A 23,402-nucleotide genomic window follows, 5' to 3' on the forward strand; every position below is an offset into this window, starting at 1 on the left:
AATACAAAATGTAATTATAAAAAAATACCTAAAAGAAATATAAAAAAACGTGGATTTCTTTTTCGCGTCCCCTAAAATTAGGTATCGAAGCCGAAGTATCGACCCTCTCAACTACCCGAATCCGAGTCATCCCTATCCCGAACCCGCTGCCTACATCAGTTCGACCGCCTCCCTACCTCATCCGGGAAATCCGCCGAGAGCCGGCAACGTTGCGTCGCCACGGGCACACGTTCGACTCGCAGAGACCGACAGCGACAAACCGCGCGTACTCGCACAGCCGTCCGTTCGCGTCGTCGTCCCCAGTCCCCCGGCCAACTGCGACCGTGTGTACGAATCGCGACCGGTGCTTGTCTTTTGTTTCCCCGGTGCTGAGTGGTGTTTTGTTTTCGTTCCCGGGCCCTCTGGATTCGGTGCTTGTGTCCTCGGTGGTGGGTGCCGCAGGAGGTTCCACGAAAGGTATGACCATCCCAACCCCCTACGGTGTTGCTATAGGGATGAAGGGGGAGAGAGAGAGGTTTAATTTCGGGAAGATCTGGTTGGTAGTTTCTGGAACGTTGTTGTGTTTTATTTAGGAGGTCGAGGAAGTCTGTGTGTTCCTCGCATGACCTTTAGGAGTGCTATATAATATTTATTACCTGTTAGAAAAGGAAAATCTGATAATACCGATGACATTCTTACGAACTCGGCGGACTCATCGCTCACTTTTATTCCCGCGGCAGCCGGTGGGTGAAATAACTCTTTTACCGGGTTTATTAATCAAGACACCTTCGCCGGGGCTTACGGCGTTGTCGGCTTGGTCATTATTCCAGTCGAATGTCCGAGACTTTCTTCTTTGGCCGGATCCCATTTGTTTTGTCTAGAGCCGATACTGTTTCTAATTGGCGGTCCCCCCTTTTTTAATTTACGTCGTGATTTCCGTAAAAATATGAGCCCGGGTAACCTTGCGAACTGAATAGCGTAAAATGCGATCGAAAAAAACCCGGCAAATTATTACTAATAAGTTGTTGATATAACGAGATTGTTTACATTGGCCTGCGCATAGTTACTCGTTAGTACTGGTGCATGGTACATCGTAAACTTTTGGCTAATTAGTGTTAGAACTGTCAAGAAAATTGAATTAATATTTTAAAATTCCATTTTGTTGATATTGAAACAAATAATTTAGTTGCTTGAACGTTATAAACAGTGGTATTACTACTTCAATAGTGAATTTTGAAGAATTCTTGTAATAGGACAGACAGAACTGTTATTTTTTATTTTTAATATCAGTACCACATATATTTGGTTCTATATAAATTAATTAGTCTCATAGTCGTAAAGATATTCAGAACTTTGTCGGAAGTGTTCAAGCTTTCAATGTTTGGGATTACAAATGTTGATTACATTAATACTATACTATATATGATATATGTAACGGCAAAAAGGTGCTATAATTATCAGTTTTTCAAGAGTAAAGATTCAGACGAAAGATCATAAATTAGTCATATTACATTAGTAATCAAATTTGTCTTTTAGTATTAGGTATGATCCAGGTGGGATTATTAAAAGTTTAGTTTGGTTCTTTTTTTTTTGGTTCTGGAAATTCTTTAATAAAACATTTAATAGTTGTCATAGATCGATTTATCAACGACAGTATAATGTATAGATATCATGTCAAACATATCGAAAGGGTCAATTTCAAGGATAACGCCTTATTAGCTGTATGTTTGTACGCTGATATATATTTATAAACTAAAATAATCGTTAAATATCAAAATACGAAAAACCTAGCCACACTCTCCAGATCTTGCCCCGTCCGATTATCATATTTTCGCATCAATGAGGCACGTGCTTGCAGAACAGCACCTCGCCAATTTCTAAGAAGTCAGAAAATGACTATGAATGATTTTGCTCAAGGGACAAGCAGTCCATAAACTTCCTGGAAGGTGGGCGAGATGTATAGAATCAAATGGCCAATACATTGAATAAATATATATCTCCATTTTCTTGAAAATTATGTAGTTTAAAGAAAACGGTAAGGAGTTTCCGGTACACCTGGTAGATGCTGCCTCTCTTCTCTGAAAGTAATTCAAATTTTGAGAAATCCTCTTAAAAACATATTCTTAAGGAGTTAAGTTTTGAAAATATTTAAAAAACGAACTAGAATGCCTCTTAAGGAGCAGGACTACCAACTGGAGTAAAAATAGGGAACCAGGATTAGTAGTGAGCTCCACATATCTGTTGTAACTTATATCACTATCAAAGCAGACTTGTCAATGAAAAAAAAAAGGAACAGTAAAATATGCTATAGTGTGGAAGAAGAAGAAGAAATTCAGCAAACTTTCAGCATCCCATGACTTTTTAAAATTACATCTTACATTAGATAAGCTTAGTATAAGTATTAGATATGCTTGTATTTGTATCAATGTATAAGCAGGAAGAGTCAATTACATCAATATGTATTTCCCAAATTAACATTAAATTAGACTACTTCATCTAAAGTTCAGATTAAATACTTATACACTATGCAAGTTCATGTGGTTTTGTTCGCTTCAAGAGTGTTGTTCAGTAGCTGTATCGCTTCTATATTGCTATATTAAGTAACTTTATTTGAGGTTTTTAGGCGAAACCTAGGACAACATCGTAAATCCATTTGATTTCGAGATTATCGTGTAGTTCGTCGTTGATTACGTAGAGAAAATCATTGGTAAATAATCAAAGAAATTTGTTTTGGTATCGTTGGATTATTAGTTGGTTTAATGTTCATCTCTTTGATTTTAGGTCAAGTTGGTAGTGTCTTCTGACTAACCAGTACAGTTCTTTGATTTTGAGTCTTGTCTACAGTGATGTCTTCAGAACCAGTGATTCTTTGTAGACAGAAATACTTGACATGATATTTTAAAAGTTGTTAGTATATATCTTTGATATTTATAACTTAACTTTATAACGAAAAACCTTCATTTATTGTTCATCAACAAGATAGAGCTAATGAAAAGATTTCCTTGTCATAACAACACATCGCTCACCCTATACGTTACAGCATTTTGCTAGGCCATTCACAGAAAGTTCAAGGTCAAAGAAACGAGATCGCGCAGGAACACTTACGTCTCATATATTAGCAGGACGCGGCAGGGGAAGCTGGCTGGCGAATGGGTCTTTTCACCGACATCCCCTGTTTTAATTCGGTGGAAGGCCATCGTCAGGGTCGTTGACAATACGACGCAGAGAAAATAAACATCTCCGCGTATCGGTGGTGCCCGATGACGTCATCTCGACCAGACCGAGAACTTAAAATAACATCGGATTAAGCCAGTAGGATTGTTGGATTTCGTTCGTTTGTGTGTGTGTGTGTTCGGTATGTTATCATAACCTTATTTTGTTATCTTCAATCAGATCTTTTCTACAAATATATCGTCGCTTTGAACGAGAAATCTATTTTTTCTGTGTATGGCTCACCTATAGTTTTTCTCCCATAACCCTGCTCAGTTAGATCATGAACAATCATTGGAAAACAAGTGATTCTCGGAAAGAGTAATGTGTGGCGAATTTGACGAGTGGGGCAGGATTTTCACGTTAGTTTTCTAATACTCACACTATTTTATAAATTCCATATAATCATATAATTACTGTTAAATTCCAACAACACCAGAGGTCTTTGAGCAACATTTTCTTTCGAACTAAATAAAAAAAATGTGACTCTTTCGACACATGTTTTGCTCTTTCGTAATTTAGGACTTTTGAAGCTCCGAAACTATATACGTGTTGTTTACACTCTGGCAAAATGACCAGCGGTCTGCCTCATGTCCTTGATATCAAACATACTAGGTAATTTAACGAACTAACGCGAATTTCATTATATACAATTCTACACTGCTGACATTCCAACAACAAAAGAAACACTACTTGGAACCTTTGCTGACGACACAATTATTATGGCAAACGACATATGTCTGCCCAGGGCAGTAGAAAAAGTACAAGTGGTAGTCAACAAAATCTACAAATGGACGAAAAATTGGAAAATTCAACTTAATAGCTCCAAATCTGTCCACGTTAATTTTGCATTGAGGCGAAATAATAAAAACTTAATTATATCACTCAATGGATGCTCGATTCCTCAAGCAGAATCAGCTAAATACCAAAAAGCAAAACACATTAAAACCAAAATAAAACAACTGTACTGGTTAGTCGGAAGATACTCTCAACTTGATCTAAAATCAAAGAGGTTGATTTATAAGACAATTATAAAGCCAATCTGGACCTATGGAGTGCAAATATGGGATTGCACTAAAAATTTAAATCAACTAGTCATCCAACGTTGTTAAAACAAGGTTCTTCGATTGATTACCAATACCTATCGCTACGTAATCAATGAATAACTGCACGATGACCTGTAAATCAAATGGATTTGCGAAGTTATCCAAGATTTCGCCTTGAAACACGAAAGAACATTACTTACTAAATCATATTAACGTGGAAGCAATACAACTGCTGGATAGTGCGCAGGATGTCAGGAGATTGAACGAACCATACGAACTTATATAAAGTATATTTTTAGTGTAAACTATAACTGTTATAATTTTATAATTGAGGAATATATATTGATGTATTTTCTCGTACTCGTCTTGCTTGTGAATTAATCCAGGTACAAATGAAAAGTAATAATAAATAAATTTATAATTAAGATTGTACTAAGCGTATCTAATAAAGATGTTATAAAAAAATTATATACAATATCCACAATATCTCTGAAACTTGATCAACACACACAGCCCTTTCTCATCGATATTCGCAAAATAGCGCTCCAAGTCGGCCAATATGGAGGTGGTGGTACGATTACAGCGTTGCTTCTTGCTAAAAACTCATGAATAAGCAATGGGGTGTGATGTAAAAGGCATTTTTTTTGTTGAAGCAACGATCATTAGTCGTGTTCGTGGTTTCATTTGTTTTACATCATATACATGGTTGCAAGGGAAATTCCTAAGGTTCTTGACGTGTTTTTACGTTTCCTTGCTGTTTGTATACATAGAGAATAAACAGAAAACATCATGTAAACGTACTTTTGAATCATTTTACGAAATTAACGTGTTATATCAGTGAAGCTGTAAATATGACAGTGCAGTGGTACTGCCCGGTTAAATAAATCCACAATCTCTCGAGATGTATCACAGAAAAGTGTTATTCGTCGGTTATCCGTATTTGTCGAGCTTTCGCACTTTGTATAAGCGTATTGCTGCGATACCGAACCAATATTTAATGAATGATATAGCTGCGGAGTATTGGCCGATCGAACTTTTACGGTGTGCCACACTAATGACTCGATAAAAGTGAAAGATAATAAAAATTATCAACAAAAGGTGTTTTTTTGGACTGATATAGCTTTGAACCGAAATAAAATCTGTTTAAATGAAAAACATAGCATTTGAAGCATAGAACACATATTTGTAGCAATGATGTTGAACATATGAGAGTTGGTATATATATCTTGAGCTTAATAATGAAAAGACAGTAATTTAATTGACGAAAATCACATGCGCTTGAGTCAATGTTTGTGGAACTTCTTCTAGTCTAATTGAGGTACCTCCAAAACATGGTTTTTGAATGTATCAACAGCTTCTTCAGGAACCGAAACACATTGGCTATGCAATTTATTCTTGATACCTGGGGCTAAAATCAGGACTGTACGAAGGATGACCGATCAATTTGACCTATTGATCAGTCAAATGGGTGGTTATTTGAGCAGGTGTCTGAGAGCTTGCATTGTCATAATGAAGAAAGATTTTCGTTTTTGTTTTTAAGCATTTCGCGAAACACACCTGATAAACGATTGGTTGTATACCAATATATCAACTGAACGTGTACATCATATCATTCACGAATATTTGGGTATGGGAAAGCTCTGTATAAAGTGGATGCCGCGCGAGCTCATTTTTGACCAAAAACAACGACGAGTTGATTGAAGATGATCAAGCGTAATAAACCCGAGTTTTTCCGTCGATGTGTGACAATGGATGAAACTTGGCTCGATCATTTCACTCCGAAGTCCAATCGACAGTCATCCGAGTGGACTGCACACGATGAACCCGCTCCAAAGCGTGGGAAAACGCAATAGTCGGCTGGCAAGGTTATGGCGTCTGTATTTTGGGATGCGCGTGGAATAATTTTCATTGACTACATCGAAAAAGGGAGGACCAGCAACAGCGACTATTACATAGCGTTAATGGACCGTTTGAAGGACCAAATCGCCGAAAAACGGTCTCATTTGAAGAAAAAGAAAGTGATGCTTCACCAAGACAATGCACCGTGTCACAAGGCAGTGAAAACTATGGCAAAAATCCATGAATTGGGCTTTGAATTGCTTCCACATCCTCCGTATTCTCCACATCTGGCCCTCAGCGACTATTTCCTGTTCTCAGATCTCAAAAGAATGTTCGCTAGGAAGACATTTTCGTCAAATGAAGAGATGATCGCCGGAACTGGGGCCTATTTTGAAGCAAGGGACAAATCGTACTACAAAAATGGTATCGATATCGAAGGGTCGCTATAATCAGTGTATCACCCTTGAAGGGAGTTATGTTGAATAAAAAAAACTAATTTTTCCAAAAAACTTGTTTTACTATGGTAGGCCGGAGACTTTTCAATTGACCTGTTATTTGACGGATTTGGCTTGTTTTGGAACATTCATACGGTAAATTGTTGTTTTATTTCAGGCTCATACGCATCGACTATTTCTTTGCACTAATTGACACGGGCATCTTTTTGAGCTTTTGTCAAATTCTAAATCTTTTTCCAAGATTTCAACATCAAAATGACAATAAGCTCAAAGGTAAGGTTGGCAAGTTTTTGGGTATTGTGAAACTTGTTAACTATAAACCCATTTCAGCTAATATGATAGATAAAACTAAAACTCTCGGTTGCCTCATTCTTCTAAATATTCCCCTTCTAAATATTCCCTAAATTCTTCCTAAAGTGAATTTCTCCCACAAGCATATTGACTTTTTTCCTGAAAGCCTATTTTACAGGAGTGAAGAGTAAGACAAACGGTTCAATCAGGTATAATAAATATGGAGCAACGATACCAGAGGCAATAGAAAATCAACCATATGATGGCTACTCTTGAGAGCAAGAAAATGCATAATAGCGAACAAAAATCAAGACACTAAACAGAGAAAATGGGAAAACAGGAATATATATAAAAATAAGCACGCAATATAAGCATTTTAGTAATTTAACAAACAAACATTAAAAAATCGATGTTATAGTGAGAAAATTGTAGACAATAAAAAGTACGTGTTCCGCATATAAGATTCGTTCTATTTTGCCGAAGTTGCAACCCATAATATGCAGATTTTCTCTAAATGAAAACGAACTAATATGAACTCATCTCAACGGACACTAATTTTTTAATGAAACGAATAGTATTTCCTTGATCTTAAAGATAATATGAAGAATCTGGTAGGCTGATCTTAATAGAGATAGTAAGCCATATTGACGTCATTTCTTTCCGTAGTGGCGAGTTCTCTGGACTAATTTTCTTGCTTCGCTATCTTTCAAAGATAAACCTTTCAATAAAAAATGGAGACCCCGGGCGTTGACCTTTTCCTTCCCCCCTTTTTGCCGGGATGTCTTTTTTATTACGGTTTGTCGACACTACCTTCTTTCCAAACGGTTTTCCGTTACTGGATGAGGTATACATTATTTATAACCATGCGGAGTAAAAGCTGGTTTACCACTGGATGATTTTCACTTGTTTTACCCGCGTGAATTGGACGAAAACGCGTTGTCGTTGATCTCAAATAAAAAAATTGTGTCTTATAATATATATATATATATATATATATATATATATATATATATATATATTGTTATTTACAAGTAAACTACCAAAAAAATCATAAAACTATATATATTACATATAAATCTATGTAAGCATAAATTGGGTACATTTTTGTCAAGGTCGCGGCTAGGACTACAGAGCCAGAACATTAAAAATCAGTCGAATTTAACTAGTAGAATCAAAAATAGTAACTAAAAGTACGCGACTGAAACAGTCGATAGTAAATAGTAAAAAAATCAGTTGGACCGAAAATAGCCACTGAAAAGAGTCGACTGAAACAGTCACTGGTAAAAAAAGTAAAATCAGTCGAACCAAAAATAGCGACTGAAACAGTCGATAGTAAAAGGTAGTCAATTACTAAACAGTCGATAGCCGATTTCAGTCGATAGTACCCAACACTAATATTTTATAATATCCCGATCATTTTACATAGAAATACATTCTAAACCAAAATTTGTCCAAAGATTTTTGATTTCGAAGCTTTCAAATATCATTTTACATTTCTAATTTATTTTCTCAATAAAATATTACTCTCTTAAAGGGAAATCCATTCTAGAAAGCTAATTATTATGTCTTCTTGAAATCATGCAAAATTTATTTCAGATGATACTTAAATGGAATTTCGAGTTGATATACGATCTGGAGTGTTGACGGACACTGTTTTATAGTTTTAACAGTATCATGTTGATGATAATTAAAATATCAGTGACCAGTATGCTATATAAATAGATAATTGATGTCTAAATGATATCAAAACGTGGGGACGGTGTCTCCTCCTCAACTAATGCTGTTGGTGTCGCAGGACTTGGAATATATTCACTAAAGCTTGCTACTGTGCTGGTCTTGGACAATGTTAGTGTCAATATCGTGATATTCAGCTGGTCATCTCATTCATATTACTGGCCGAATTTCTACGAATGAATATATCGACATCCAAAATGATGTAGTTCTTACTATGTTTGGTATATTGTTGAGTCTTGGTTTGAGGGGCATGACAGTACGATCAAATATTTTCACTGGTCAGCACAATCCCTAGACCTCAACCTAACAGGTCAATTGAAAAGTCCCCGGGCTACCACAGTAAAACACATTTTTTTGGCAAAACTAATTTTTTTTATTCAACATAATTCCCTTCAAGGATGATGATACACTGATTATAGCAACCCTCTAACTTTTCGATACCATTTTTGTAGTACGATTTGTCCTTTGCTTCAAAATAGGCCTCAGTTTCGGCGATTACCTCTTCATTTGATGAAAATTTCTTCCCATCGAGCATTCTTTTGAGATATGAGAACAGGAAATAGTCGCTGGGGGCCAGATCTGGATACGGCGGATGGATGAATTTTTGCCATCGTTTTCACTGACTTGTGACACGGTGCATTGTCTTGGTGAAGCAGCACTTTCTTTTTCTCCAAATGCGGTCGTTTTTCGGTGATTTCGTCCTTCAAGGGGCCCAATAACGCTATGTAATAGTCGCTGTTGATGGTCCTTCCTTTTTCAAGGTAGTCGGTGAAAATGATTGATGATTCCAAATGATCTGTTGGAACTTATTCTGCGAAGCATTGCAGTTATTTTAAAATCAAATGATGCCTATGAAAGTAAAAATGTATGTTCAGCTATATTCCTAGATGTAGTACAAACATTCGATAAGATATGGTATGACGGCCTTGTTCATAAGCTACAGAAAAGGTTACCGAGACAACATACTGAAGTGTTTCGGAATGTATCTTGATACAACAAAACTTCGCTGGAAGGAACATGTAAGAAAGAAAATGAAAGAACTGGAATTCAAATATAGATAAATCTTACACCGATACCTTCAGATACAGACTGTCACTTAGGAAATGGAGATAATCGCAAGCAGATATGAGGAGACACTTCATTCTCATGTTAATACCAAAGTAATACAACTCTTGGATAACACTAGAACAGGATACAGACTCAAAAGATTCAAATTATTTGATCTTGTGTGGTGTACCGCAATCAGATCAGTTAAGAAGTTTGTAGCACTGATAGTTCTGATACCGGGAAGTTTTACTTGAAGTATCTGCTTGTTTTACTCATAAAAACAAGCAGATATAAAGTATGTGAATTGATTGTAAAATATTTTTATGGTAAAATAAAGCGTTGGCCGTGAAAAATTCTCTATATTATTATTTTTAGTAACGTTTATTAATAGATTTTAATTCATTTAGTGGCACTTTATTACATTATACAAAAAACCAATTAGTTGGTCTATTTGTGGAGTTTTTGTGAAAAAATGTGGCTCCTTTTACGTGTTTTTGGTTTATATAAGGCGTCGGGGGCCGGGGGGCTTGGTCTTAATGATGGGAATGGCCGCGTCCCGTGGCTGGCAACGCTTTTGTTGTCGCTCGGTTTTGGTCTTTGAAAGCCTGGTCACAATGGCCGGTGGCCCTAGACACTCCTTCGGCCTTTGTTGCCTGTCGATTGTCGATTGTCAGTGAGACGTATCGGACAACAGTTCTGGTCATAATCGGACGGTATCGATGGTCCGATTCGTACGAACCGATTGTGATCGCGCGATTTCTGTCGATTATTACGTAAAACCGGAATAATTTATGGGCGTGGCGAATAATTCAAATTTATTTATTCAAAGTATTGGTCTATTAATTTGGCCCATCTCTTAGGTAATTCATAGATACCATTCTACAAAAAAAGTTTCTTCGTTGAGCCAAACCCTCATAGAAAGTAAATATTCTTAAAGTTCATGCCCCATGTATGTGAAAAAGTGGTACTTGTATGGAGCCAGGTTTGGACAGTAAGGCGGGTACGGCAGAACTTCCCAATCGAAGTGATTTCAAGACTTTTTGACTGATTTTGTTGTTGTTCTGCTGCAACATCATCTTATCATGCCTTTGCGTGTATGGTGGATGTTTTTTAATCTATATTAGCGATGAATATTAACTGTTTTTGCAGGTTTCAAAAGATCTTAATACACAACACCAACCTGGTTTCATCAGGGACAGAGCATGATTTTGTGACCAAAGATGTTTGACCTTGCAGCTAAGGCCGGTTTTGACAGGTGATAACCATTATTTTGTTCGAGATTTTCGAAATAAATCGTCCAGTATTATTCGATGCAGAAATTACTTCCTTTCATACCTTTGAGCTAGACTTACACTGATGGTTTTGCGATTTTCATGTTCCCGAAATCCGATTCATCTGGCACCCATCCTTCCATCTATTGGATTTCAAATTGTCACTCGGTTCACATTAAACTTTTTTCTTTTTCAATTGTTCTTCGATTTGTGATGGGATCTTTGACCTACTAGGGCGTTTTTTGTCTTGACCGTTGAAATCACCACATTTAAATTGTCGAAACAATCTTTTACATGTTCTTATGATTGGAGTATGCTCACCATAAGCCTCAACCAGCAAACGATGACCTCCAGTGGCTTTTTTCTTTTAATTTAACAAGAAAAATAGCTTAGTTTCTAAGAAGTTACTCAGAATTTCGATATATTTTTACCGATACCGATACCATAATCATCAATACAAACCAATCACATCAACCCCAAGTAAGTCATTTAGCACCATTATATAAACTTGAGGGATCATCAAATATTTCTACGCCTATGCTTTATCAGATATATATTTCCCTCTAACCTTGGAAGACCATTAGGTTTTTTTATCTATATAAACACATTATTTGATCGAACTCTACATGAAAATATAGGTATAAATAGACGTGGAACTAACCCAAATCATATAGCTCACTGAAACTATACTAGTAATAAAAATAATTACGAGAAATACTGCGGATATATCTTAGTTAAAAGTCGTACTATGTCGGTTTTGATGTGCGAAAGAATTGTTGGACGACAATCCAAGTGAATTTCAACGACAACTTGCAACATCATTAAATATATATGGGGGTTATTCCATCTGGCAGTGAGACCAATTCTGCAGGACATCTGTAGTAGATTCTCCGCTATATCTCAATGCCTTATAATATTGACAAACAATTATCATCTAATTGTAGCTGATTTATTGGAATCCTGGATTGCAGGAGCACTGCGTCTGCGGAATTGCTCAATTTTATTGAGCCCTGTTCGTTGTTACGTTTGACGAGCACGAACACTATCCACTTCATTTCCAATCATTCTCTAACGCATTCTTGACATACCAGCACGATTATTCCCATTTTCTGTCTCGCTCTAGTTCATCATACATTTGATTGGCTTGAACAATCAATGACAAGGGCAAGGAGAGTACTGAGAGAGACTTTAGTCACGTGGTGGTCTTCTTCTTGGTATTGCAAATAATACAAGTTAAAAATGTCTTCCGTCAAGACAATACTAGACTATTCATGTCTTTAGAGACTCGAATGGAAACACATTGGCCAGGAAGTTTGGATGCCTCTACTGTATAGCCCAGATCTTGTTAAATCTGAGTCTAATAATTGTTCTCCAAAGCACTTTGTTCAGTGTTTTGCCTTCAAGTCTTAGTAAACTCAACATCGGTCGAATTATGGTTGTAACACAAAAGCGGCAAAAGGTCATCGATCAAAAATTACCTTTTACTTTTTCCCCAGCCCGTTATATCTAATTACTTAAGTTGGCGAGAGCGTAGATAAACAATCGGGGCCCCCCTTTTATAATGAAGCCAGTTTAATTGGTAGAGATCCCTTGCGTGTTTACAACGAAACTATCCCCCTGATTTCGGTCACCTTGTCGATTCATTTACCATCCTGGTGCCGTGCTTGCTGCGCGTCGTCCTGCGAATTAGGTCAGAAGTCCGCGCGCTACCCGGAACGATCGAAAACTATGAAGTCTTCATGGTTTCGCTTAATTATCCTCTTCCTGGTTTCGTGTAAGAATTTCTGTTGTTGCTGTAGTTTAAGTAAAGGGTTCGACGAAGATATTTTGTAATATTTATCGGTATTATGTTAACTTAGTAGTTATCAGTAGTTTTTCAGTCTGTAAGTTTCATTATTCAGATTTGCGACAAAAAATCAGTTACCATTAATTAATTTCATGAGGATACTGGGACTGATTTTTCATTTTATTAAAAGCAACTAATATGAAAAGGTCAGGCCTCCATTTCACAAAAATGCTGATCTATTCTTTCTTGATCTTGATTCTTGATCTAGTCTTTCAATCAGTGAATCAAATTAGAGCGATTTCCACTCATATTTGGCGAATGGTGTGATAAATAAGATGCCTACAAATAGGAGTTTTATTTAGGATAACTTTTAACAAGGGAATAAGGCACATCTGGAGGCATATCTTGGTGTAGTTAAGTGGAGTTCGGACAAAAGTATCACAGCTGAAGCTGTAAGGTCACAAAAGGTGGATTGAAAGTGCTGAAACTAGCCATAAACTATTCCAATTAAGAAACATCCTCCATCCATCCTCCTCCATCTTTTAAAACACCCCTAGTGCGTGGATGTACGGTAAAAGCATCATAGTTCAAGGTGTAAGGATCCCAAAGAGCGGACTAAAGCTGTTGTAACAGGTCAATTGGAAAGTCCTTGGCCTACCATAGTAAAACACATTTTTTTGGCAAAATTAGTTTTTCTATATTCAACATAATTCCCTTCAAGGGTAATACACTGAGTATAGCGACCCTCCAACTTTTCGATACCATTTATGTTGTATGATTTGTCCTTTATTTCAAAATAAGCCTCAGTTTCGGTGGTCACCTCTTCATTCGACGAAAATTTCTTCCCAGTGAGCATTCTTTTGAGATTTGAGAACAGGAAATAGTCGCTGGAGGCCAGATCTGGAGAATACGTTGGATGAGGAAGCAATTCGAAGCCCCATTCATGGATTTTGCCATCGTTTTCACTCTACTTGTGTCTTGGTGTCATTGTCTTGGTGAAGCAGCACTGTATTCTTCTTCAATTGCGGCCGTTTTTCGGCGATTTCGTCCTTCAAACGGTCCAATATAATAGTCGCTGTTGATGGTCCTTCCTTCTTCAAGGTAGATAATGAAAATTTTCCCACGCTTTGGAGCGGGTTCATCGTGTGCAGTCTACTCGGATGACTGTCGATTGAACTTCGGAGTGAAATGATGTTTCATCCATTGTCACATGTCGACGCAAAAACTCGGGTTTATTGCGCTTGATCATCTTCAAATACTGCTCCGAATCATCAACTCGTCGTTCTTTTTGGTCAAAAGTGAGCTCGCACAGAGCTTTCTCATACCCAAATATCCGTGAATGATATGATGTACACGTTCAGTTGATATCTTTAGATGTCTGCTGTTTCATTCAATTTTAATTTACGTCATTCAAAAGCATTTTGTGGATTTTTTAAATGTTTTCGTCGGTAACAACCTATTTTGGACGTCCACTGCGTTCACCGTCTTCGGTGCTTATTTCACCACGTCTAAACTTAGCATACCAATTCTTGATGGTTGATTTTACTGGGACAGTGTTCCGAAACTCGGCATCAAGCCAAGTTTTTGGTTCAACTGTATTTTTCCCTTCATAAAGCAATATTTTATCAACACGCGAAATTCCTTTTCATCCATTTTTTTTCACAATAACAAAAGTTGCTTCACTCAAAATGCTATAATTCACAAACTAATGATCCGACAGCTGTCAAATTTATACACGCATCTTTTGAGGGTTAAAGCTAACTAAAAATCATATGGATTTAATTCTAGTAGCGCCATCTATGTGTCAAGCCGGAGACTGATCTGTTATATTAACATACTCTACTGGAATTTCTAGAGAAGCTTGCAGTTGATGGTGTAGTATCACCAGAGGCACATTTTGGCAGCTCAGTTTCTCAGCTGTAATCAGTTGGGATTTGGAGTCACCGGAAGTTGGAAAATTATTGCATATAGGGTATAACATGAAAAACTAGACAAAAACAGTGCTATTCAGAAGATTATCGACGGCGAACTTACGGAGTAAGGTATATAAACGATACTTGCAAGTGCTTGTTAGTGTTGTTCGTTAAAATTTTGCTCTAAAAACTCTTTAAGTATTAACTCGCATCCCTTACAACGTTTGTTATTGATGTTTCTCAACGTACAAATCGATAGTCACCAGAAAACACGCCTCGCCGTCCGAAAATGGGCCACATCCCATTGGACACGACGTGACTATCGACGACACAACAGCTCGACGGGCCGCCGATGCTCGTCTGTTTTTCTTCCGGGAATAGACGGGAAATGACCTCGAGTGGACGCATAAAACCTATTAACGGGACTGGAATTGTTTGTAGGCTCACGACCGACAACAACAGCACCATGGAACACATTTGCTATTACATTTTTCTCGCAGGAAATGGAAACATCAAAATATTTATCCTTTCTTAGGTCAGCATCGAATCTTTCGTCTACTTAGTTATGTGGATTATGTGGGTTGCCTGTCTAGTTGGTATAATGTGGAATTTGTTGTAAAAAATGTTGTTTTTTAAGATAATTTTTTGATATAACTCTTCGCTCATTTCATTCTGTTATATTCAATATAGTAGTGAGCTTTTTTATTATTTATTTATTACATTGTTACTAGTCGTTGTCGAGTGATTTGTCTTTAGAATAACATAGAACTAGGAGGATCCATTGGCCCATATTAGTCCCTGACTTAATGATGTTTATGTATTAATACTGCTGTTTTTCTATTAAATGCTCCTGACTACACTATACCGCACAAGATCAAATGGTTTGATTCTCTCGAGCTTGTGCTTTGTTCTGGTGTTATCCTAGACCTGTGATACTTCGATATTAGTATGAGAATGGAGTCCCTCAGCATATATCCTTGTCATTCTTTTGATTTCCTGAGTGACAGTCGGTATCTGAAGGTCTCGGTGTAAGTAATGAGTCCTGTGGTATCTAGGTGCCCCTACGATATTTTTCAGGACTTCATTCACTGTGTTGGACTTTGTTTTCATATGGTTTTTAGTTAGCCTTAACCCTCAAAAGATGCGTGTATAAATTTGACGGCTGACGGATCATTAGTTTTTGAATTATAGCATTTTGAGTGAAGAAGTTATTGTTGATAAAAAGGAATTTCGCATGTTGATAAAATACAGTTAAAGCAAAAACTTGGCTTGATGCCGAGTTTCCGGACACTGCTCCAGGAAAAACAACCACGAGGGATTGGTATGCTAAGTTTTGACGTAGTGAAATGAGCACTGAAGACGGTGAACGCTCAAAAGAGGTTGTTACCGACGAAAACATTAAAAAATCCACAAAATGATTTCGAATGACCCTAAATTGAGATTGAATGAAATAGCAGACACTCTAAAGATATGAACTGAACGTGTATATCATATTCACGAATATTTGGGTATGAGAAAGCTCTGTGCAAAGTGGGTGCCGCGCGAGCTCACTTTTCATCAAGGACAACGACGAGTTGATGATTCGGAGCATTGTTTGAAGATGATCAAACGTAACAAACCCGAGTTTTTGCGTTGATATATGACAATGGATGAAACATGGCTCCATCATTTCACTCCGAAGTCCAATCAACAGTCATCTGAGTGGACTCTACGTGATGAACCCGCTCCAAAGCGTGGGAAAACGCATAGTCGGCTGGGAAGGTTATGGCGTCTGTATTTTGGGATGCGCATGGAATAATTTTCATTAACTACCTTGAAATAGGAAGGACCATCAACAGCGACTATTACATAGCGGTATCGGACCGCTTGAAGAACGAAATCACCGAAAAATGGTCACATTTGAAGAAAAAAAAGTGCTGCTTCACCAAGATAATGCATCGTGTCACAAGTCAGTGAAAACGATGACAAAAATCCATGAATTGTTCTTCGAATTGCGTCCTCATCTACCGTATTCTCTAGATCTGGCCCCCAGCGTCTATTTCCTATTCTCAGACCTCAAAAGAATGCACACTGGGAAGAAATTATCGTCTATTTTGAAGCAAAAGACAAATCGTACTACAAAAATGGTATCGAAAAGTTGGAGGGTCGCTATAATCACCCTTTAAGGGAATTATGTTGAATAAAAAAAAAACTAATTTTGCCAAAAAATGTGTTATATAGGCTTTTTCACTTACATCTGTTATTCTATGCATCTGGCCAATTGTTGAATGCTTGTTAATAAACTCAAACTGGCATGTAGATATGATAACTAGTGAATAAATATATTAGTTTAACTATCACGTATTAATTTAAGTTAGAACAACATTGTTTGTTGATTCATAAAAAAAATTAGATCAGATTGTTATGGGATTAAAATTAATCACGAGACATATTGTAACGAAAGCAATGAATAATAAATTCATTTTATCATACTGTTTTAAGACTAATATTATATCTTCTCTACACTGCCCGTATCTCAATAACAATAAACAGAACTTTGAACATTTGCTGATAACACAGCTATTATGGCAAGATATACATCTCTGTCTAGAACTACACATAGTGTACTAGATACTGGAAAATACAGCTTAATAGCTCGAAACTTGTCCCTGTTAGTTTTACATTGCAACGAAAAAACAGAAACCTTACTATACCACTTGAGGGATATTGAATTCATCAAGCAATGTAATTATAATTTGGGAAGCACATGCTGATATATTTATCCTGCACTCGTACTGCTTGAAAATTGATCCAAATAGAGAGGAATCAGTGAGACTTATCAACTGACATATACATGTAGTAAGATTATTTCAAATTAATTCATACAACAACCAAAGATGAATTACCAACATTATTCCAGTGATCTGAAAGAAACCGAATGAGAAACAAGGGATAGGTCGATAAAAATTCAGACGAAAGAGAAGGGTAATAAACGTTTACTTTCACAAGAAACTGCTGAAGCACATAAATAATTGGATTAATGTTAGAACATTACGATTTAATTTGTAACCTAATTTTACGTCTCATTATCTGCTCGGTTGAGTTTAGTCGACTGTTCTGTAATTCTGTTGATAAAATCGTTCGAATGATAACTGGAGTAAAAGGAATTTCAAAGAGACCTCTTTAAAAAGATGCGAGTCTGTGTCTTCGTGGTGTAGTTTCCGCTATTTGTTGATACAGATCGAGTTTGAGGGAGTTATTAGGTGTTTACATGTATTCTGGCCATTTTTTCTCCTTAAATACATAATAGTTTATTGAGACAAGTCCCGCTACCATTTTGATTGGCCACAACTTTGCTCAAAGAAAAGATACGTAAGTTTGATTTTCATAGAAAGCTTATTTGGTCTTTATGTTTTTTTTTTTGATTGAAAAATTATATCGGCTAAATGGTGACCGCGATTCGCTATGCAACTTTCGGCCCTTTTTAAGGTATTTTTCATGACATTCTGCAACAGCTGAGGCTGAATTTCTTCAATATCGCGACGAATATTGTCTTTAAGATGTTGAATCGTTTGGAGCTTATAGGCATAAACTTTTGATTTTAAAAAACCCCATAAGAAAAAGTCTGGTGCTGTTAAATCCGGAGATCTGGATGGCCATGCTAAGTCATCAATGAGCTGTGTGTGCTGTGGCCCCATCTTGCTGAAACCACATGTCCTCTAGTCCTTGCTCTTCCATTTCAGGCAGAAGAAATTTTCGAATCATGTCTTGGTACGGTTCAGCAGTAACCGTAAGTGCAACACCTTGGTCATTTTCTAAAAATTGGGACCATTGATGTTTCCAGCATGAATACCACACCATACAGCCTGTCCGCTGTCGTACCGTACTGCCAAAAATTCGCATGTAAACGATAGATTGTAGTTTTGTGAGGCACTGGACGATTAGGATATTTTTGACGCATTTTCCGCTGAGTGGCAATAATGGAACGATTATTTTTAATAAATATTGTTACTATTTCTGCTCCTTCTTGTGGCGTATATTTATCCATAATAAAATTTGGACGTCTACACAACACAATGCTTAAAACGAAACTGAGCTAAACGTCACATAACTAAGATGAGGCATATTCAAAATGGTAGAGGGACCCACCTGTTACAATGTATATTAATCCAAATATTTTCCCTACAACTTGTTCCTCTTCCTCTCTACAACTGTTAAGCTCTTTGATTCCAAACCGATCATTGGAACTTTTCTTCGTTATCATGTGCACCTGTGGTTGTATACACACCTTTATTGCTATCCCTTCTATTTTTATGCATCTTGTCCTGTCTAGATAATGTTCTTTTTTATTGATTATGCATACCTTATTTTTGGCGCTTCTTTGTATTACTAGTTCTAATGTAATATTGTTATGTTTATCATTGCTCTTTGGTTTGTTAGTTTTCTTCTTTAATTGATTTATCAAAACTAATGTTTTTTTATTTCCAAAATTGTTGCTGCCATTTTAGTTCAAATAATCCCAGGTTAATGACAATCCAGGATATTGTTAAGAATTCTACGGTAAATTGATTGGTACTATAGTAATTTTTATATAACCTTTAAGTTATACGATGAAAAGTATATTTTTGAAAAATTAGTGGATTTCTGATTAGTCACATATCTAAAAAGCTATCAATTATAAAGCAGTATATCCCAATATATTTGTGATGTATGTCTTTATACCACAGGAGAGAAATTTTAGCCGTTTTTTTATATATATAGTCATAAAAATTAGCGATTTTTTGCCATTTTCAATATTTCGTTGCCATTTCCATTGAAATAATCGCCGGTTAATGAATATCTCAATATTTACCAAGAATTTTACTCTGAATCGAATGGTAGTATAATAATTTTTATGCATCTTTTAGTTTTTATGTTATTCAATGTAAAGTATGAACATGTGTGTATCTCGGTTTATGTGATATATCTTAAAAATTGTTAATTCCACTGAAATTTGATACGAATTTTTGTTTCTTTTACCTCAAAATGTCCATGTCTTGATATAAGATGGATATTTTTTCGGAAATACATGTTTCTTGACATATTTTCCATGAAAATTTGCGATTCACATGCAGCTAGTTGTGTGGCTGTATGAAATACGATTATTTGCATGCTTACAAGGCCTCTTGCGATGGCCTTTTGCCGTTTTTCTTTATTTCCTATATCCTTTTTCTTTTTTCTTTTCTTTTATATAGTTTAAGAAAATTTCATAGAAAAAGATATCTTTTCATTGCTCTTCTTCCTATTTTATCACTTTCTACTTAGAATATAAGAAAATCAAGAAATGAAAGGAAATGGCTATAAACTATATTAGTATTAAACTATTCCAATATTAGACTTGTAAAATTGGTTCATACAAGACATACGACTTCCGATTGGTTGGAAATACGCGCTGCGTACCATCATAGCTAATGACAGTAATAAAAGCGATGTCTTGGGAGGAGGAAAAAATGCTGAATAACGAGCTTGATTGTGATTGTTATAAAATCGTTTTTAACAGTTTACCGCTTCCCATAATTGCTCATATCCGAAGACATTCGACTACGTAGCAGGATATAGACCCATGGTTGTTGAAGAGCTCTTTGTTTCAAGAATAATTGCGATTGTATGTCTTTAGGAACAATTAAGTTCTCGTCAGACAATGTTTTAGTATATCTGTAGCGATCATCATCCGAATTCTAATAGTTCTTATAACCTAGGGAAGAGTATTAGGTCTAGTAAAAATAAGTCCATTATTTTTCCAAGAGATGGCTTCAATAACTTGTATCATATATTGTAAAAGCCCGATTGGTTTAAATTATATATCATTTAGTACTAAAAAATATATTTGAGAGTTTTGTGAATGGTTGTCTCAGTTTTGTTTGAAATCATGTTAAAGACGGACACCAGCAAAGAGATAATCTATTCTAGTTTAAGATTTCTAGTTTAATTGGATTTCTGTATTAGTTGAGGGTCTCTTATATATTTTTTATTTGTATCTGTAATCTATTGTAAATCTATTTCTATAAATAATATACAAAACAGTTTTATAATCTTCATTTTAGTTATCCTAATATTATTAAAAAATAATTTAATTCATTTTAATATTTAGTGATGCATCCTTTGGTGTAACAAGAGCTGGCATAGAGTCGGGACCTGCTCTAAATGGTGTGGTGATTCTTTTTCAGCCACATTTGCCAATATTATTTGCATCAAGAAGCTTTTTATATTATCAATTTCAATTTCAATGCGTGGTGTGTAGTAACAATATTTGTATCTCTCTATATTTTATTGGAGATGCGTTCAAAGCCTTACTCATCCTGAAAACTTGAAAATTTCAGGTAATCGTGTTAATCCACTAATGAAATGTTAATTCGTAGAACAATGCTGTATAGGATACAGAAAGATTGTCTGTCTTTAGGAACAATTAAGTTCTCCTCGGACAATGTTTTAGTGTCTTTTTATATCTGTAGGGACCATCATCCGAATTCTAGTACTTATAATCTAGGGATCTTGTTTGAAATTATGTTAAAGATGGACACCAGCAAAGAGACTATTATATTTCTCATGTTTATTGCTTACTATATTTCTCATGTCTCAATAGCTTTAATCTGATCCTTGTATATCTATGGGGCGTAGGGAAAATAAAATTTTGCAGTATTCATGGACAAGATGGTATCTATTATAGGTCTGTTAAACAATTGAAGTACATTCTGATGTTAGATTAAGTACAACCACAGTTAAATGTTGATTAGTGTGTGTGTGGAAGGAATTGGAAGTTTACTGGTAGCTGTATATTGTTTCTGTATTAATTTATCAACCACTAGATACACTACCTTGATGATCTTGAAGCAATTCCGATGTTATTACCAGTATATTGGATCTGATGGGTTAAATACGCCTTCATACAGTAGAATAATAAATGTTTGAGAAAGAGAAACATTCCATTGTATTCTTATTGCCTACAGTTAAGTTGCATAACGTTGAAGAATAAGAAAAGGTTCATAAAATTCAAGGAAAACCACATAGAATGTAATATGTGTCATGCCAACCGGATAATTTCCTTTGTCAGTGTACTTTCGAATTCGAAAATATAATTTTTACCAAATATGACTCTGTTGATGACAAAAATCATCATGAAAATAACCAATAAATTCTTATTTCAAACAGTGAGCTTCTTTATTGAATAATGTTTAATGGGAAGCAGCAGACATCTGACGTATACTCGTCAGTCATATCAAATGTTTATAGATTATACAATTAATTTATGTGTTTGTACATGTTATATCATATAATATTTAGTGAAGATATTACACAATTTCTGTGAAATCTGAAGAAAAATAATCAAAATACCTAAGAAATATACGATTCGATACATCTGATAATTGTTGTAAATATTATTTAGACCATCATTATATTGTCATATGTTAAATACAGAGCGCAGTCAAAATATTAGGGACAATATTGAGATTATTTAATTTTCTAGTTTAATTGGATTTCTGTAACAAATGATTACTTGATAGTTTTATATGTAGTTTTATTTGTATCTTTGATCTATTGGGATCATAAAAATTACAAATAAATATATAAAACAATTTTATAATCTTCGTTTTAGTGATTTTAATGTTATTTAAAAAATAATATATAGAATTAGAATTAGATTTAATATTTAGTGATGCCACCCTTTGCTACAATAAGAGCTTATATGCTTCGGCTCATGCTCGGACATGCTCTCAATGGTGTGGTGATTCTTTTTCTGTCACGTTTGCCAATAGGATTTGCCTCAAGAGGCTTTTCATTATCAATTTTAATTTTAGTTCGATTGACGAGGGACTTTGAAACTCCAGCTATAGCTGCTATCTCTATCTGGGAATGCGTGGAGTGCAGTAACAACGTTTGTACAGAAATACATTTTCTTGGAGACGTGTCCAAAGTCTCTCTCATCCTGAATAATTGAAAATCCATTAATAAAATGTGAATTCGTAGACAAAATATAGCAAAAGTATTATTATATGGAGCATTAGTCGCTTTTTGATTGTTTCAGACATAAAAGTCATGAAATTATAATATTTAGACAATACAAAAGCAATGCTGTAAAGCGCGTCTTTTAACGGAAAACGACTAAATGAGAAGAAACGTCGAATAATGATACCAGTACCTGTTTCAGATAAAATAACTCTTTTAAAACAACATAATTTATGCAAACAAGTATAATCACTACATAGTATAAAACAAAGTCGCCTTTTCTGTCCCTATATCCCTATGTGCGCTTAAATCTTTAAAACTACGCAACGGATTTTGATGCGGTTTTTTTCAATAGATAGAGTGATTTAAGAGGAAGGTTTATATGTATAATACATGCATAATATACTAAGGCAACATTGCTAATTTTAGAGGTTTCTAACGTGATGTCGTAAATTAACCTATTTTTTTAGGCTTATTTAGCAATTAGCAAAAACGCTGCCTAACCCTACGAGTTAGATCAAATTAATGTACTACAGTATTGTACACCATAAAAAGGTCTACAAAAAAGTCCGCGATGGTATATGTTTATCTTTTAGGGATAACCCACATTAACCATTTTTATTGTTTACTTTTTACGTGAGAAAATGGCTTATTTACGAAGCTATTTTAAGCAATACGACATTAATCCTTATCGAATTAAGTACCTTAAATACAGTGTGCAATTAATATAGATCAATATGGTTCCTTACAGCATGTAAATTAAACAAATATTTTCGGAGATATTACAAATTTAAAATTTGCGTTTAAAAATGCGTAATGTAATAAAAATTGTATGAATTTAGATATTCCAAAGATAGCAGGAAATCTTC

The 23,402-nt window shown here is 35.5% G+C and overlaps 1 protein-coding gene across 1 annotated transcript in view; it reads left to right on the forward strand.

Moving 5' to 3' along the window:
• Positions 1-246: 246 nt before the first annotated feature.
• The window catches only part of LOC143203743 (uncharacterized), a 120,054-nt gene continuing 96,898 nt past the window's right edge, over positions 247-23,402 (forward strand). The window contains exon 1 of the mRNA XM_076416003.1: positions 247-456. The gene's annotated coding sequence lies outside the window, so the exon portion shown is untranslated. The remainder of the gene's footprint in view (positions 457-23,402) is intronic.

This window comes from Rhynchophorus ferrugineus, unplaced genomic scaffold (genome assembly GCF_030347505.1).
Source record: "Rhynchophorus ferrugineus isolate W39M unplaced genomic scaffold, kcgeb_rfMv2 rfM10, whole genome shotgun sequence".
Classification (NCBI taxonomy): domain Eukaryota; kingdom Metazoa; phylum Arthropoda; class Insecta; order Coleoptera; family Curculionidae; genus Rhynchophorus; species Rhynchophorus ferrugineus.